Below are 16512 nucleotides of genomic sequence, written 5' to 3'. Positions count from 1 at the left end.
GCTCTGGTAAAATATTTACTTTTTCTGCTATTTCAAATGTCATCTGAAATGAAGTGAACATTTATTTCACTTAGGCAGATTTCAGGGGAATATAAGGAAGTGGCATCTAGCCTAATCCCCTGTTAATGGTTGAATTCCCTCTATGACATGCCTAGTCATTCAGACACTGAACAACTTTGGTGATGGGGAAGGGGCTCCTTATCACATAATAAGTTTGTAGTACCCCAATTTCATGTGAAATTGTTGTATGTGAATCTTCCAAATCCTTTACCTGTGCTGTTGCTTTTTTGAAACCAAGTATATTTATCTCTCTAAAGGTTCCTATTATTAGATTTTGCCTATATTTATATTTTAAGCTCTTTTTGAGATCTTTAATTTTCTTTTTTTGTAGAATATTCCATGAAGATAGAAACTGGGTTATAAACTTACCTTTTATATTGCTCCCAGAGCCTCATGTAGACATTATGCTTAATAAATGTTCACTTAATAACATTTTTGGTCAAATATTTCTACCTGGGGGCAGCTAGGTGGCGCAGTTAATAGAGCACCGACCCTGGAATCAGGAGAACCTGAGTTCAAATCCAACCTTAGACATTTAATAATTGCCTAGCTATATGACCTTGGGAAAGTCACTTAACCCCTCATTGACTTGCAAAAAACCTAAAAAAATTTCTACTTCGATGTCCCTTCTGAATCTCCATTGCAACAGATATCAAAATAAATTCTCCCCTAAAATCTATCTCTTTTCTTAACTTTTTTTCTTTTTTAATGACTGACCATTCTTCCATTCATTTGTCACTTTGGAATCATAAATTAACCCTTACCTCTCTTTCACTTCATACATCCAATTATCAAGTCCTATTTATTCTACCTCTGCCATATCAGCTGTATTGGAAGGATTTCCATACTCATTGCAACTGCTCCAGTTCTGGCCCTCATTGTTTAATCCTGCTTGAGAATATTCCTAATTCTCTGCTCTGATGATGTCACTTTTCTTCTCAAAGACCTTCCTATCTTCTCTAATGTCTCCTGAATAAAGTTTCAATTACTCACCTTGATGCTTAAAATGGACCATCACAATCTAGTTCCAATTTACATGTCCAACTTCAATTTATATTTTTCCCTTTCACATATTTTACATTTCAGATCCATTGGACCCTCTTCTTTTTATCCCTTGTTCTTGCCCTGCCATCTCTCATTTTTGTTTTTGCTTATGTAGATAACCAAGGGTTACTTCAAATACTTTTATGCCTATTCTAAGCTTTCCCCTCTTTCAAGGGCCCATTTAGGTCCAAATTCTTCAAGGATTTCCCTCTTTTCTTTCAACAAATTGATAGTGATTTAATCTTCCTAAAATTGACTTTCCCCCATGTCTTTATCATGAACTTTATCACATTTTGATATCTATATTAGTTTTTGAGTACATGTATTCTTCTACTAAATTATAAGGTCCATGAGGATAGGATCAATGCCAAATGTACCTTTGTATTATACATACCACATGCCTTACATGTAGTAGATGCTTCATACTTCTTTGTTCAAAGGAAAGTGAAATGAAACTGAAATGAAACAGGTTTTGAGATCCAATATATCTAACCTCATTTCATTTTCTGGTCTGATAAGTAAGCTATAATTACATCCAAGTCTCTGATAAAATTGCTGAATGGAGAGGCACCAATAACAGATTCCTAGGGCATTACTTTAGAAACTTCCATTGGGATTATCATTTCATCAATAACCCTCTTTGATACTGATTATTAAACTAATTCCAAGTCCTTTAAACTATGCTATCAACTAGTATATATCTTGCTGTTTAGTAATGAGTGTTGCAAAATACTGACTTGTGTTTTTCTGAAATTTAGATAAATTTTCAATGTAATCCCCTTCATCTTTTAGTCTAGATATGCTGATGTTCTTTAATATTAAAAATATCTTATTTTCATTGTTATTGTTTTTGTACAATCTTCATTTCTGAATTTGTCTTATCATTTTATCATCTATCCAGCAGACTGTCCCTTCTGTAAGAAGATTAAAAAGGAAAGAGAAAAAATGCAGTTTTTGTCATTTGTCAAATTATTTTTGACAGTATATGTAAGATTCTGCAATCATAATCCCCCGGTCTCTGAAAAGAAGGGAGGGTTCATTTCTTTGATTCTTCTCTGGAGTCAAACTTGCTCATTATTTTTTCATAGCATTCAGTTTCATTTTTACTGTTCTTGTATTTATGTTGCTAGAATCATTATATGCATGATATTTTCATGTTTTGTTTCATATTCACTTTATACTGTATCACTTAATGTAATTATTTACATGTGTCTCTAAATTTGCCAAATTTGTAATTTCTTATTGTACTTAATTTTCCATTAAGTTCCTGTATTACAATGTACTTAGTCATTTATAGTCAATGATCATCATCTTTGTTGTTCTTTGCAACCATAAAAATATGGCCATGAAAATTATATATCACCTTTTGGTTTAATTCTTGTGGTATATGACAGCAATGAGATTCTGGATCAAAAGATAAGGACATTTTTGTCACATTTTAAAAGCATTAATATAAATTGCTTTGCAGAATAGTTGGGCTAATACACAGATCCACAATAAATTGCTAATATGCTTTGGGTCCTTCCAATATTGACAATTTCTGTAATTTTTGACATGGGTGTGAGATAAAAATTTCAGCTATTTTAAAATTTCTCATTATTAGTGACTTGGAATAGTTTTTCATTGATAGTTTGAAATTCTAACTTAGAGAATAATTTATTTAGATTATTTGACTGTTTATCCACTGAGACCCATGGTTTTCGTTCTTTTATCTTTTTGCTAATTTTCTCATACAACATGATAATCATTTCAGAGAGAGTTGATGCAAAGTCCCTAACCTCCTCCCCTACCCAGTCTATGCTTTCTCATCTTATCCCTGCTCATTTTATCCTGATTTTATTTGTGCAAAAGCTTTTCCATTTCATGAAACTTAAATTCTGTTATTTCTTTTTTAATCGTGCTAAGCTCCCTTCTTTTTTTTATGTGCCCATAAAATAATTCTTTAATAAAAGCACTAGAATTTCACTAGGAATTGAAACCAAGCTCTCCAGCTTACACTTTTAATAGAAACCTATTTGTTTAACATTTGCCTAACTGTAGTTTTGTGACATTTCTAGCTCCACATTTTTTCAAAGATTACTAATTGTGACTCAGTTGTCATATTGCAACACTCTATGATACTCTATGATGTAGTTATTCAGGACCAGCTAACTTGGGTTCAATGAAGATATTTTGTCATTTTCTCACATTTCTTAGATTTTTAATTTCCTGTTATTTTTGTTCTGCACTACATCTAGAGCATCAATCCTGGAGTCAGGGGGACCTGAGGTCAAATCTGGCCTCAGACATTTGACACTTACTAGCTGTGTGACCTTGGGCAAGTCACTTAACCCTGATTGCTTTGCATCTAGGACATGTTTAGTCATTCTGATTCTTATCTGGTCGTTGGATTCAGATGATTGTGGAAGAAAAAGTGGGGCTGGTGATTTTAGTACAACATCCCTCACTTGCTCAAATCCAATTCCCTTGCTTGTCATGGCATCACCTCCCTGATGTCATGGTCTTTTTTTGAGAATGAAGGACAAAAATCATCATTTTTGTTCTATTGTTTCCAATATAAGGATTCTCTTGGCTATATATAGGCTTTGGGTATTTCTGCCTTCTCTGTGTCCTTTATTTTCATCATTTCATCCAGCCTTAGTCATGGCCTTATACCTTCATTGAACTTTCTTTTTCTCCCAGAATACCTAATAAAATCTTTTGTGTGGCTCTTAATACCTATCAAAAAGCCTATTTTGCTGAGGTCTTTAGTATGTCTAGTATTTTTTAAAAACATATTTTTAGGGGCAGCTAGGTGGTGCAGTAGATAGAGCACTGGCCCTGGAGTCAGGAGTACCTGAGTTCAAATGTGCCCTCAGACACTTAATAATTACCTAGCTGTGTGGCCTTGGGCAAACCACTTCAACCCCATTGCCTTGCAAAAACCTAAAAAAATAAAAACACATTTTTAATTGATATTTTCTGTTTCTAATATCCCTATAATGTCCCTCTCCCCTCCAGAGAGCCATCCCATGTAACAAACAGTATTTTGTTGGAGAGATAGAAAAAGAAGTCAACATACTTGAGCAATACTTTAAAAAGTCTGAAAATGTGTGCCTTTTGTAATGTCTAATGACCTACCATCTTCATGAAGGGGTGGTTAGCAGTGTCTTCTCACATCTCTTCATTTGAGTTTCATTTGGGATTTGTCATTTTGTAACATTTACTGTTAATTTTTTGGTATGTCATTGTTCTTTTTCATTAACCTTGTTGTAGTGACTGTCTATATTATTTTCTTGGCTCTGTTTGCTTCAATCTTCATCAGTTTGTATAGACCTCTCCATGCTTTTCTGTATTCATCACATACATCATTTCCCACAGCATAGTAGTATTCTATTAAATTCATTTACCATAATTTGCTTAAACTTTCTCCAATCAAAGGGCATCTAATTTGTTTGCAGTTCTTAGGATTGAAAAAAGTGTTGCTATAAATATTTTGGAGGATACGGGGACTTTTTATTAATGACTTCCAGGTGGGATTTAAAGTTTGTTTTGACTTGCTTTAGTTAACTCTTATTTTTAGTGAATTGAAGCATTTTATTATATGATTATGAATATTTTGCAGTTCTTTCGAGAATTGTTTGTTCCTATCCTTTGACCATTGGGGAATGGCTATTAGTCATATCTATGCTGATCATCTATTATTTATATATTTTGGATAACATACCCCTATCAGAGAAATTTGCTAAGCAGCTAGATGGCACAGTGGATAGAGCACCAGCCCTGGAGTCAGGAGCACCTGAGTTCAAATTCGATCTCAGACACTTAATAATTACCTAGCTGTGTGGCCTTGGGCAAGCCGCTTAACCCCATTTGCCTTGCAAAAGCCTACAAAAATTTTTTTCTCCCATTCAGTCACTTCTTTTCTTAGATGTATCAACTTAAGTCTGTGCAGATTTTTTTAATTTAAGATAATCAAAATTATTTATTTTATCTTTTGTAATTGCATCTATTTTTTGTTTGATTAAGAATATATCTCTTACTCATGGCTGTGAGGAGTATGTGATCTATTTCTCCTCTAATTTTTTTGTATGACATTTAATATTAAGATTATGAGTCCATGGAGAATATATTGCAGAGTATGTGTAAGTCTAAGTCTAATTTCTACTTTTTACCTCTGCCAGCAATTTTTATCACATAAAGATTTTTTTCCTATTCATTTATCAAACAGTTATTTAGTTTTATTGTCTCTGAACTTCTTTTGTTTGATCCATTCCACTAATCTCTCTATTCTTTAATGAGGTTGTTTTGATGACTGTGGTTTTAAAATGCAGTTTGAGATCTGAAAGTACTATTCCCCGTTTGTCCTTTTCATCATATCTCTTGATATTCTAGATCTTTTGTTTTTCCAAATGAATTTTTCTATTATTTTATTGTTCTAAAAATATCCTCTTGAAAATTTGATCGATATAGCATTAAAGTATAAATGAATTTTGGTAGTATTATCATTTTTATTATATTGGCATGGTTTAGCTTTGAGCTCTGAATATTCCTTAGCTATTTAACTTGTTCTTTATTATTTAAAGGAGTCCTTCATAATTATATCTAGGCAAGTCCTTTGCATGCTTTGGTAGGCTAACTCCCTAGATATTTTATGCATTTTGTAATTATCTGGAATGGAACTTCTCTTTTTATCTTAAAGCTGGGAGTCTTCATGGCATGAGATAGAAACAAGGAGGTGGAAATAGGGTGCAAGGGTAGGTATTGATCTAAATCTGTGTTGTGTTCTTGGGTCTGCTAGGACACTTAATACCAGTTGCAAAGGACCTATGGGATGGCTGTTGAGTGAAATCATGGTCAGTAACCATTAGTTCCTGAGTTTTGTTTCATTTTATTTTTACCTTTTTTTTGAATTCGTGTGCCCTAAGCCATGGAAATAGCTGAAGTTATTTAATCTTTGGTGAATAATTTATGATTTGCAGAGATTTGAGAGGTTGTTTGGAAGGGATTGGGAAAAATGTCTAGTCTTTTCTTTAGCATTATTCTTTAAGTAAAATGCTACTCTTTATCCTGTTGAACTGATTTTGTTTTATTTTCTATTCATATCTTTTTAGGTTTAAATTTGTTAGAGGTCTCAATGTATTTTATTGCTCTCTTTAGATAGTTTTCTCTTCTTGCTTTGATATTGAAATATTTTTTTCCATTTTGCATTAGAATTTCTTCTTGCATATAGCTTCCCTTTAGCTTAAATTTTTCTCATAGAATCTTGGACTCAAAGAATCTTTAAAACTCCCTCTCTAAAAGTTGGTATCAATGGCCTGAACAATCTGACTTAAATAATCAAGTAGCCATAGGTGGTTTGGTTTCTTCAGCTACTTTAATATTGATTAAGATTGATTAGGATGACATTCCCAAACAAAATAGTACTGTTTGCCACAGTGGATTCTCAGTGCTCAGCTGACCGTGTTGTTCTTAATATAAAGGCCATGCTACCTTTATTAACTGAAGCCATAGCAGCTGAAGAAGATTCCCGTTACCTCCTCCTTGCAATCCATTGAAGGAATTTTAGACATTTTGAATTTCAGTCCTCTGTTATCTCAAAACTACAGCATTCAAACAGAACAATAGGAGCCATCCATGTGTAGTGTAGAAAATAAATATTGGTCAATGAATGTTATTGTTTTATATGTTCTGTAAAAAACCCTGTAGCCTGATAGATAGGACATAATGATGTTCTGTTCTATCAGCAGTCAGTAAGAACAAAAAACAACTAAATAAACCCATTATCCCAAATATCCAATTTATGTTAAGAAATAAGTACTATTGAATTATGAATGACATCTTCCTAATCATAGGTAGGTAAGATCATTTACCATATTAGCCATTTTCTAACAGTAAAATCCACATAGGGAGCAAATCCAATTTCTGTCGTAGACTATTTATAAAAGTCTTAAAATGAACAAATCTCATCCCCATTAAGAGACCTCCATGGGGTGGTGGAATGAGCTCTGAATTTGAAATTGCAAGATCTAGGAGGTTGCAGCTTGACTTTGTTACTACTACATGTATGATCTTAAGTTAAAGACATTCCCTTTCTCTGCTCTGGACCTCAATTTTCCTACTTATAAAAAGAAGTTGGCTTAGCAAATCTCTCTCTCTCTCTCTCTCTCTCTCTCTCTCTCTCTCTCTCTATATATATATATATATATATATATATATATTCCCATTCTAAGTCCTATAATTTTATAATTATTGTACAGTATGAATATAAAATTGTTAGATGGAAATAGTCCTGTTACACAGGTCAGAAACTGTTAGAGGTAAAAGACTTTATATCATAGAATGATATAAATGATATAAGGTCCCCTAAAGGGACCTTAGATAGGTGGAAGGAACTTAGATAATGTATATCAGCACAGTCATTTTCCAAATCAAGGTAAAATTTAAAAAATAAAGGAACTTTCCCAGTGGTGCATAAATTGTCACTGGTAGAATAAGAATTCCATTCCAGCTCTTCTGATTCCTATTTTATTGAGTCATTTCGATTGTATTTGATTCTTTGTGACCTGGTTTTGGGGTTTTCTTGGTAGAAACATTGCAGTGGTTTGCCATCTCTCTCTCCAGCTCATTGGAGGAATTGAGGCAAATAGAGTCAAGAGACTTGCCCAGCGAAAGCTATATTTGAACTCATGAAGAGGAGTTTTCCTGGCTCCAAGTCTGGCACTCTATCCACTGTACCACCTAAGTACATGGGTTATTCCAGCATACTGTATTGTATTTTCAATATTCATTCTTTCTTGCATGGGGTAAGGAGCTGTAACTCTAGATAGGTGAGAAGAAAAAAGACAAGAAACTCCTAAGAAGTACAGATTTATTGAGTTAGAGAAAATGGGAATCATCTGATGAGATCTCTATTCTGATCATTATTGCCTAGTTGAAATTTCTGGGTAAAAATTTCCTTTTTCTCTCATCTCAAATCTGGTCTTTTCAAGACATAACATGGAGGGGGAAACCCCAATCAGAAACCCTTAACCTTTTTTTTTGTGTCATGGATCCCCTTTATTAATCTAGTAAAATTCATGAACCCTTTCTCAGAATAATGTTTTTAATTCCATAAAATAAAATGTTTGGGATTACAAAAGAACCCAATAAAAATATTTTTAAATGTTCACAGACCTACCATAAGAACCTTTATTCTAGATTCTTTTATATCTGATTCATAGTTTTTTTCTGGATAAATCCAGTTCATTCAATCACAAATATTTTCTTGGTGCCTATTGTTATTCTTGGCTTCAGAAAGTTGAACCAGGAAAATTTAAACATTGTTAGTCAATAAACATTTCTTAAGCACTTATTTTGTGCCAAACACTCTGCCAAGCTCTGGGAATGTAAGGAAAAACTTCTTAATTATTAGAGAAGCCCCAAATCAGAGCATGTTCTGCCTCTGGAGGTGTGGGTAGCCCATAAAAAAGTCTTCAGAGATGGCTATTGAGGTCCTTTCCAACTCTGAGATTCTGGGCTGAAGTCTTGGTTGGACATTGGAAAAAAAAATCCAGTAAAATAATGAGCCATTCACTGGTGTAGATGCTCAAGAATGTAATCATATTTAATAGGAAGAATTAGAAGTTGGTGTGTTCCCAGCATATCCTGGACCTTGATGGTGCAAGTCCTGTGTTCAAGGGTTGAGAAGGGGCTGTTGAGCAAGACCATGCTTTGAAGGACAAAATCCTACCCCTCATAGAACTTACAGTTCCATAGGATCATGACACAAACAGATAAAATATATAACACGATATATAACATACATGGTTTGATATGATATGATATAAGTGAACTGGAAAGGTACAATCTGAAGGGCTATGTGAAGGGGAAACCTTTACTAATATGGAATATGTATTATTTGACCAATTACACAAGCAATTCGGATCTACAGTTCAAGCAAGGCTGTTTCTTCCCATTGTTCTCAGAGGCCTCCTTGATACCCAACAATTACCCTCTTCTGGGAAAGAATATAGAAGGAGGCTGTCCTTCCACCATGGGTATGGGGAGGTGAAGATGAAATGATGAATATGGAGCAAGAAAGGACTGATTTTTTTATGTTGGCATAGAGTCAAATGGAAAAGGGTATAGGTCTTGTCTCTTGTGGAATGATACAGATTTTTTCAGATTCCTGTTGTCTGGATAGTGCAGAGCCAATCAATAATATTATCAAGGTCTGCAGTTAACCAGGAAGCTGACTTACGGAGCAGAGGTTGTTTGTCAATGATGAAACTGCCATTTATGTGATGGTGAACCACTAGTATTCTACAAGTGAGTTGTGTGAGTCTGGTAGTAGTGATGCAACTGTAATGCTCACAGTGTTGGGGATCTATCTAAAAAAATAACTAATAAAAAACTAGCAACTTAATATAGCCCTGAAAGGTATACAAAGCTCTGTATGTATGTTCTTTCATTTTGACATCCTAGTGCTGAGTGTATTGTATTCTTGGGGGGGTCTGTGTGTCTTGAGGGGAGGGCCATAGTTCTTACTCCAGAGCCCAGAGACAATGGGTACTAGAATGGTGGTTGGGACTAAGAGGCATGATTAGCCATGGTCCAATTTCAGCCTCATGTTGCTTGTCTGACTGTACTGGCTGAATTCCTTCTCTCTTTCCTCTACCTAGACTGGACATTAAGATCTGACATCCTAGTGTTTGGAGGGGTCCTGGGTTCTCCACCTCTGATCAACATCCTTCTCTAAAGATGTGATAGATTTCATCAGCCAAAGAATATTAGAGCTCAAAAGAGTAATGTGCGTCTGCCCATGTGTGTGTGTGTGTGTGTGTGTGTGTGTGTGTGTGTGTGTGTGTGTGTGTGTGTAGAGAGAGAGAGAAACAACATATCCAATAAAAAAAAGCTGAAATAGCAGCAGATGAGCTGTTACGCCTATTCTCTAAGATTTGGGGAAATGGGAATAATTGCTTAATAACATAATTTTCTTATTCTTCTTTTTTCTATCTCTTTTGCATTGTATTTTTTGTTAATATCAGGAAGTAGAACTGCAGATGGAAAAGGGGTCAATATTGATTCTTATGCTCCAACCAGATGGCTCATAACTCCAGGCTTAGCCATCCAGACTTCTGGGTTTGATAGGAAGGCAGAGATTAATAATTGGCAGGCATGTCCAGATGCAGATGGGTCCAAGAACAGCATTGGTGAAGCTTTGGTCTGCTGTTGTGAGTAGTACAATAGATGGGGGAACAAGCAATTAGGATAAGGTCAGAAATGCAGCAAGAGTTTGGGAAGCACAGGGCTTAGCATATCGAAGGTGTTTAATAAATGATTATAGACTAACTGGTTGGCCAAGCTGCTGTCAAATTTGAGGGAGCCAGAGGAAAAAGCCTTCCTACCTGAGATCCAAGTGAACTGAAGATTCTGAAACCAAATTAAGGGGGGGGGGAAACGCTTGATTGGAGTGGATAGGGCCCCAGTTCAAACTCTCTACTACTTGCTACATGGGTGATCTTGGGCAAGTTGTTAAATCTCTCTGGAATTTCATTTCTTCATCTTCAAAATGAAGATTTTGAGTTTAACCTGGTTCCAAATTCTAAAATTGATTTTAAAAAAGGTACAGATCCACAAACTCAATTACTAAGACATCACATCCTGGAAATGTCATCAGACAATCACAATTAAACAGAGAGCCTTTATTGAAATACAAGTACTGGTTCTTAACCTCTTTCTCTGATTACATGTAGCATTGAGCCCTTTGGTTCACACAACAAAGATTAGTGATGAGTATTCACATAAGATAGTACCCATAGAATCTTAGAAACAGAAGGACATTCAGAGATCAAATATTTTGACCTTATACATAATTAATTCACCTTCTCAGGTTAGTGACTTTTGGAGCACAGTTCCAAATTTCTTTCTAGAATGATGGAATTAATAGACATTTTCACCAGCAGTACATTGGCTTACTTATTTTCCCACAGTCCTGCCAGCACAGATCAACTATCACTTTTGTCATCATTGTCCTTCTGGAGGGTGTGAGATGGAACCTCAAGCTTCCTTTAATTTACATTTATAAATTATTAATGATTTAGAACATTTTTTCATATGGTTGTTGCTGAAAATTGCCTATTCATAGTCTTGGATCATTTATTTTTTGGGAAAGGCTCTTAGTTTTATTATCAGTTCTTTACATAGCTTAGATTTGTCAGAGAGACTTGTTGCCAGATTCTTCCTTCATTTACTTGTTTCCTTTCTCATTTTAACTGCATTACATGTTTGAGCAAAAACTTTTGCTTTTATATAATTAAACTTTATTTTGTTGATCCCTCTCTTCTATAGTCATGAACTCTTTTCCTATTCATATATCTGAAAGATAATTTTTCTTTGTTCCAATTTGTTTATTATGTGACCTTTTATATCTAGGTCATATTTCTATTTCTAGCTTTTCATTTTGGTATATAGTGTGAAATATCAATCTAAAGCTATTTCTATTAGACTACTGACTAGTTTTTTCAGCAATTTTTGTCGATTTTTGTCCCTCACCCTCAAAACTTGAGTCTTTGGATTTATCAGACTGTACTGTTTATTTTCTTCTGTAACCAGTATCAATTGTTTTTATGATTATTATTTTATGATTATTATTTTTTAGTTCAGTTTGAAATTGGGTACTAAATAGCCCTTCTCCCCTTCTTCTAACTACTTTCTTACTATCCTTGAGCTTTTTGCTCTTTTTTCTTCACAAATTTCATTATTATTTTTTTGTAGTTCTTGGTAGTTTAATTGGTAGGTAATATTGTCATTTTTATTCCATTGAATTGACCTTCCATGAATAATTTATATTTTTCTTATTAATTACATCTGTCTTTATTTCTGCAAAGAGTGTTTTATGGTTTTATTTATATAGTTCCTGCATACATCTTGATAGAAACACTCTTCAATGTCTCTTTCTAGTTTTTTCTTTTTTGGTGCTGTTGGTAAAATACAGGGATTTGATGGCTTATGTGAATTAAAAAATATCCTGCAACTTTGCTGAATTTATTGTTTCCATTAATTTTTGATGGACTCTAGGGTTTTATAAATTATATCATCTGAAAAGTGATAATTTTGTTTTCTTTTGGTTTATGCTTATTCTCTTGATGCTTCTTTCTTGTTTACTAGCTCGTTTACTAACTTGTTACTAAAATTTCTAGTGCTATATTAAATAATCATGATGATGGATATTCTTGCTTTACCTTTGATTTTATTAGGAAAGTCCCTAACTTTTCTCCATTACATATAATGTTTGCTCTTAGATTAGGTAGATATTATTTACTATGTTAAGGAAAGTCCATTTATCTCTATACTTTTGGTAATTTTTAATTGAAACAGGTACTGGATTTTTTTTCAAAAACTCTTTCAGCATTTATTGATATAAACATATGGTTTTAAACACTGAAGCCAAGGGACCTGGGATTGTATTTTGGTTCTGCTCCAAATTCTGTGATCTTAGGCAAGATATTTAACTTTTTGTGGGCCTGAGTTTCTTTATCTGTAAAGATATTAGCTTTGTCTTGACCTCTCAGGTTCTTTCCAGTTTTCAGTAGGTTTGTATGCATAGACCATGGTGTCAGGACACTGGGTTAGAATTGTGGTTCTACTTTCCAGCCCTTTCTGGATCTCAGCACTTTTATTTAGAAAATATGATAGATTACTTGATTTACCCTTTATCATATTTTATTGTAAAGATAAAGTGTTTAATATATGTAAACTTTTAACTGCTAGGTAAATAGAAGCTGCATTCATTAATATTTCTTCTCAAGGGAGACCATTCCATTGTGTCTCAGATGGAAACCATTTAAAAAAAGGAAGCATCATTTGTAGAAGTTACCCTATGGAAAGGTCTTCCAGTTCTACTCTGACAACAAAGACAACAGGCAAACAGTTAAAGACAAGAAAGTCAATGGCTCTGTGCTTGTGCTGGACTGAGGTTATGCTATTTACCCTGAAGTAAACAGGGGTTCTTCCCGAAACAGTAAGGAGAGATGCCATAATTATCTTTAAGTACTTAGAGGGTGTGATGTGGAAGACAGATTAGATTGGTTTAGAGGGTGGAGCTAAGAGTCCTGGGTAGAAGTGAGAGAGAGAGAAAGAGAGAGAGAGGAGGGAGAGAGAAAGAGAGAGAGAGAGAGGAGGGAGAGGGAGAGGGAGAGGGAGAGAGAGAGAGAGAGAGAGAGAGAGAGAGAGAGAGAGAGAGAGAGAGAGAGAGAGAGGTTTGGGTTTAATGTAGGAAGAAATTCCTGTTGACCCACTTGACCCTTTCTTTGTCTTTGTTTTGCTTTCTTAGTGCTTACCCAGTATTTAGCTGAGTACTTGATAAATAGAAGCTTATTGACTGACTGACTCTGGCAGGATAGTACCTCAGGCATCAATAATAGTGTTGGTAATATTTTGATATTGCCACAGTATGTGGACTCTGGGGATGGGCATGATTATATTCTTCATCCCAGGGATGTTGGAGTAAGCCACTCTATCCATAGTCATCAGTTTTCCACATGTTCTCCCTTTGAGCTCCTTTGGGCAGATAAATCTTTCATGATTTGACTGATGAATAAATATTTTCCAACCACAATCAGGGACTGTTTAGAAAAACCCTGCCCAGAAAGTCAGAATCGTATTGATGAACTATAATGGCCTAGTACAAATGGCTTATTAAGTGGAGCGATGGCCTTAAAAGCTGACCTGGATGAATATGCATATACCTTTATGAATAAGGTGATGGGTTCAAAACAGGGGTGGGGGAGTTAAAGTGAGAAGGCACATTGTTTTGCACAAGGCAGGCGATGCAAAGAGCATTGGACTTAGAGCTAGGAAAACTTGGATCAAGTATTTTCATAAGTGAGAAAACCGAGGTCTAGAGAGGAATGTTACTTGGACAAATTTACAAAGGGAGTGACAGAGTTTGGGATTAGAAATGTCTTCTTGATTCACAATCCAATGTTTTTCCCATTACAGAAGAGGTTGCTTTGGCTGATGGTGAAATCATCAAACCCTCTTTTGTTTGGAAAATATTGAGTTGTTTCTTGCAAAAACAATATTGCTTATGTTTCATAGTTAAAATGGCCAGGCTGCCAGAGGAAGCTCCTGAGGCTTCTTGTTGGCAGGTTCCCAAAATTAGAGTAGAAACCTGTGGGCCTCCTGCCAGGTTCTATACTACTCATTGGGGACTGCCTGGACAACACCTTGTTCTATTGTGGGTTCACATGTGTGGACTTCATATCCTCAGGTATCTGTGGGCTCTTTGAAACCAGGGACTTCATCTGGATCATCCTGAGGCTCCCAGGACTTAGAGGCTTCTCTGACCCACTGGCATGGGCATTTTGCAGGAAAGAGAATGACTAAAAAGTGTTTGCTCAGGGGTGCAGCAAAGCCGAATCTGGGGCTACATCATTTATTTCTTCTTTATTAAGCAAGAGAAGTCATAGTCCACCATGTCCCAACAGGAGACATTAGAGGTGGGATATATAAGGCATAAGGCACTTCAGACTGGGACTAATTATACCCATAATACTTAGGACTCTGAGAATTGCTGGACTCTGAGAATGGGGAGAGTGAATTCTTTGGAGAACCAAGGGTTTCTACAGTCTGAAAAGTGTTTTTATGTGAGAATAGAGTAAAGAAGGATTTGGGTGAGGTTCAGTAGTGCATGGGAAGCACAAATTCTGCAGTCAGATCAGGGGGAATAGCTATGTTATACGCTCTCCTTCTTGCCCACATTCTGGGGTAAGGTCAGGGGCGTTGTGCCCCTGCTATCTGCAATGGTTCATTAGCCGTGTGATCTTGGCAAACCCTTTGCTTACATTCTTTGAGATCATTTCCTCATCAATGAAATGGTGTCAATAATTTCTAAGTGCCTAGAAAATAAATACTAGGTTAATCTGGAAGACACCTTAGAAAAAAATCTGGCCTCACTTCATTTTATAGATGGGAAAACTGAGGCTCATTCAAAAAAAGATGCTACTTACCTAAGATTATATAACTGATAAGTATCTGGGTCCAGCCTTTTTCTCTGAATCCGACATTCATGCCACTCCACCATGTTGAAATTATCAACTTTGTAGAATTGTTGGGAAGACAACACATTGTCAGACTTAAAATACTATAGAAAAATGAGTTCCCTCCAGGGGGATGGAATGTGTTGAAAAATCTCCACAAGATGTATCCATGAGTATGTCTTTTTCAGAAAAACTTCTGTTCAACCATATTTCCTTTTTCTTTTCTGTAATTCCAAGATCCTTTAGAACAATGGTATCAAGCCCAAATAGAAATGAGGATCACTAAATAGGGCGGGGGGAATATGCTGACTTAGAAAAACCACATATGTGCAACTACATACATATAATACATAGCATAAACACATACATATATACTATATGTCATATGTACAGAAATATATATATATATACACACACATATAACTCTCAATAGACTCAAATCAGTAGGAACTACATTTTAATTTTTATTTGGGCCACATTTAGATAAGGGTTGGGTTTTTGATACCTCTCCTTTAGAGTTTAGGTAGAGTATTTCCCTCCAGTTTCTATCTTGTCACCTTATTCATGAGTATAGAACATTTAGAACTTTCTTTTTCACTTTCTTTCAACCTCTTTTTGCCCAAGAGTCCTCCTGTGCCTCTGGACAACTTTTCATTGTGACTGAGATGACACTGAAGCTATGATGTATTGGAGTTGGCTCATATTAACTCAGGAGAGTTAATCCTTAAATTTTCAGGTGAGCATATCTACCTCTGAAATCAGCAGAGTTTACAAATGAGGGCTAGATTTATTGTTGGTTGTTTAAACTTAAGGAAGTTATGGAGAAATATGTAAATAAAACAAATTAAACTTAAAAGTATATTGTGGGGCAGCTAGGTGGCACAGTGGATAAAGCACCGGCCTTGGAGTCAGGAGTACCTGGGTTCAAATCCAATCTCAGACACTTGATAATTACCTAGCTGTGTGGTCTTGGGCAGGCCACTTAACCCCATAGCCTAGCAAAAAAAAAGTATATTGTGGGGGGTAGTTAGGTGGTACAGTGAATAGAGCACTGGCCCTGGAGTCAGGAGGACCTGAGTTCAAATTCAAACTCAGACACTTAATAATTACCTAGATGTGTGACCTTGGGCAAATCACTTAACCTCATTGCCTTGCAAAAAAAAAATGTAATGTGTACATCTCCCTCCATGTCACCCCCCCAGAGAGCCAGTCAATAAACATTTGCTAGCCCACCCTGATGACTGATGTTCCTCTGATTTCTATTCCAGAACTCTTTCTACTAGATCCAGGATGACCAGTCTTTTAGCTCTTCTGGACTTCAATGCTCAACAAAAACTTGTCAAGGGCTGCCTTTAGAATTTAATATTTATTTAAATATTAATTAATTTATATAATTTATTTAATT

The sequence above is a fragment of the Macrotis lagotis genome, chromosome 3, assembly GCF_037893015.1.
Source record: "Macrotis lagotis isolate mMagLag1 chromosome 3, bilby.v1.9.chrom.fasta, whole genome shotgun sequence".
Lineage (NCBI taxonomy): Eukaryota > Metazoa > Chordata > Mammalia > Peramelemorphia > Peramelidae > Macrotis > Macrotis lagotis.
This window is presented reverse-complemented; position numbering follows the sequence as displayed.